This window comes from Sturnira hondurensis, unplaced genomic scaffold (assembly GCF_014824575.4).
Source record: "Sturnira hondurensis isolate 20B ecotype Veracruz unplaced genomic scaffold, ASM1482457v3 Scaffold0004136, whole genome shotgun sequence".
NCBI lineage: Eukaryota > Metazoa > Chordata > Mammalia > Chiroptera > Phyllostomidae > Sturnira > Sturnira hondurensis.
In genome coordinates this window covers 12526968-12530387 of record NW_028076767.1, presented here as the reverse complement: position 1 = coordinate 12530387, position 3420 = coordinate 12526968, and positions in this window count along the sequence as shown.

Genomic DNA, 3420 nt, shown 5'->3' with positions numbered 1-3420 from the left:
AGGGATAGTAGTTGAAAAATTCATAATTAAAAAAAAGACTTGAGTCTTCAGATGAAAGTACATGCTAGTAACCTAGTAATTTTAATTAATTAATTAATCCATTCTCATTACATTGGATCAAAATTACAAAGTTAAAGGATAACTCAAGGATAAAGAGACAATAGAAATCTACCACATTTTCTACTAAGGAATGCCAAATAGAAAATCAAGAGACTTCTCATCAGCAACAACAGCTGTTGGAAAATAGTAGATATATCTACAAAGTACTGTTGAAAAACAAAAATTATACTTATCAAAGTTAGCATTCAGTAGAATGAAAAAAATAAGCATATTTTAAGAGTTTCAAAAATTGAAAGAAATTACTATGCACAGACCATCACTGAAATTGTTATTTAAGTACCTTTTTTCCCCTGCTTGAAAACATGAGGACGTAAAGTAGGCAGAGAAGCGCTCTGGGAGTTTTCTTGGGTAGGCATATCCGTTGAATGCATTTTACCCTTTTTGCACCTTGCTGTACTTGCAACAGCACTCCAGAAGGCCCAGGTGGATCTGGAGTGCTTGTGATAGCTTAGAATCAAGATCTCTAATTCTACATATGGATACAAAACATATTAGATAAGACAAGTATCCCTGATAGATAGATTCAATGTATCATGGGCAAGATGGAAAATGGATTTTTAAAATTTTATTGTTTACAAGTTCTCCTGGGGGCAGGGATGTTGCCAATTTGTTTTTTTAAAATTGAGGTATAATCCACTTGTAAACAGACATTATTTTAAGGAGAAAAAGGCAAACCCAGAAGAAGAACATGAAATCTAAGAAACAGGGAACAAAGAAACCAATTTGTGAATATAAGACTGTAAATTTAACTGATTATTTATTATAATAGAAAACAAGATGATCTGTTAATAAAATAAGTAACACTAAAACTTTATGCAATAATAAACAGGTTGGAAAAGTGGGGAGTTATGTGATAGTTTAAACTTGCTAAGGTTTCTAGTGTTTTCGAAAGCAGATTAGGAAATAACTTTAAGAGTTTTAAAAATAGGTATTTATAACTATGGGTGCATTAAAAGTTGTGTTTTCTAATTCTTAAAAATTTGAGATAAAGAGAAACACATTTGAAGTGTTCAAACTATTAGAAGGATACAGAGACAGAATGGAAATAATTATTAATCCTATCTGGTAGGAAGGGAGAAAGGAACAAGCAATGAAAACATATAAAAGTATAAAATAGATATAATTTCAATAAATATAAAATATGTAACATTATTAATTGTATAAAACTAACATAACTGATAATCTACAAGAGAGTACTTTAAGACAAAAGCATGCAAAATAACTAAATTAGTGGAGGAAAATGATATCATTCCAATCTGTAAATAAGATATAAGCACTTTGCAATGACATGATGTAAAATTGCTCATGAAAAATAATGGGACATGATAAAGTGGTAAATTTTATGTCACATCTTTACCATGATAATGAAAGGATATGACTCTATGTTTCTATTTTTAGAAAGTCTAACACAGACTCACAAGCACATGAAAAATGCCACAGCTTATTGGAAAAATAGTGTTGGAATAAACTATTCAAAGTCTGTGTAATTTCTAATTAATTCAGAGGGTGTAAAGAAGTCCAAATATATCAATAATCACAAGTAATATAAATGGATTGAATTAGCAAGTTAAAAGTAGAGATTGCCATACTATATTTAATTTTTTTCAAATGTAATTTCTGAAATTTAAATTTATTAACTAAATGTTATTTTTTGCCAATTCAATAGTTATATCTGAAGTTTAAGGTCATGGAGAATTAGAAAATATGTAGTATTGATATTGAATGGATCAAAAATGATAATGGGGAAATGCTATAATATTACACATATTACAGAATGGCAAAAATTTAAAAGACTAATAATACTTAGCATAATAATCTCCACTTTCATCTATTCTCTCACAAAATATAAGGGTTTCTTCTTTTCCTGCTGTGTAGTCTTCCATTGTGTAAATGTACCACAGTTTTCCGATCCATTCATTTACTGATGGGCACTTAGGCTGTTTCCAGCACATGGCTATTGTAAATTGTGCTGCTATGAACATTGGGTATATAGGTTCTTTTGAATTGATCCCAGCGGTAGAATTACTGGGTCAAAAGGCAGTTCCATTTTTAGTCTTCTGAGGAAATTCCATACTGTTTTCCACAGTGGCTGCACCAGTCTGCATTCCCATCAACAATGCACTAGGGTTCCCTTTTCTCCACAACCTCAGCAGCACTTGTTGTTTGTTGATTTGTTAATGATGGCCATTCTGACTGGTATGAAGTGGTATTCCATTGTGGTTTTAATTTGTATCTCTCTTATGGCTGGTGATGCTGAGCATCCTTTCATATGTCTTTGGGCCCTCTGTAAGTCCTGCTTAAAGAAGTGTCTATTAGGTCCTTTGCCCATTTTTAATTGGATTTGTTTGTCTTCCTGGAGTGGAATTATATGAGTTCTTTATATATTTTGGAGATCAAACCCTTATATGAGATATCATTGGCAAATATGTTTTCCCGTACAATTGGTTCCCTTTTCATTTTGATATTTTTGTTAGCTGTGCAGAAGATTTTAATGTGATGTAGTCCCATTTGTTTATTTTTTCCTTTATTTCCCTTGCCCTACAAGATATATCAATGAAAATTAAGCTAAGTGAAATAAACCAGTTGGTAAAAGACAAATACCATATGATCTCATGTATAAGAGGAACCTAATGAACAAAACAAACAAATGAGAAAAATAAAATGAGAGGAATGGAAACAAGGAACAGACTGACGATGATCAGAGGAGAGGGGGAGGGGGATAAAGGTTGAAAGAAGGGGAAGGGACTAGTGAAGGGACATGGATGAATGACCCAGAGATATGGACAACAGGGTAAGGATTGTCTGTGGGAGCAGGGGTGAGGGGTGGGCAGGACCCTGGAGAGCCACGTGGGGGAGGGGAACTGGGACAACTGTAGTAGAACAAAAATAAAAAAACCCAAATGACTAACAATACTGAAGGATGTGGAAAATGGCACAACTTGAAGGGATGCTACTGGCATCTAGTGGGAAGTGGCCAGGTTTGCTATTAAACATCTTACAATGTGCAAGACACTCTACCGCAGCAAAGACTTATCTTGTCTAAATGTTAAAAGCTCTGAGGTTAAAAAATCCTGGTGTAGATGCAATAGAGATGCGTACAAATGTGCACCAAAATGGTTGTACCAATAAGAGCTGATGAATACACATTACTTTGAGATATTGAGAGTTTACTTGCCATGCATGTTGGCATTTTAGTCAAAACACTCGCCACAGTCCATGTCAAATTTTATTGATAAAGGTAGCAGCATCTGTTTTCTTGTCAAGAAAGTAAAACCAGGATTTCCTGTCTTTCACAAGGGC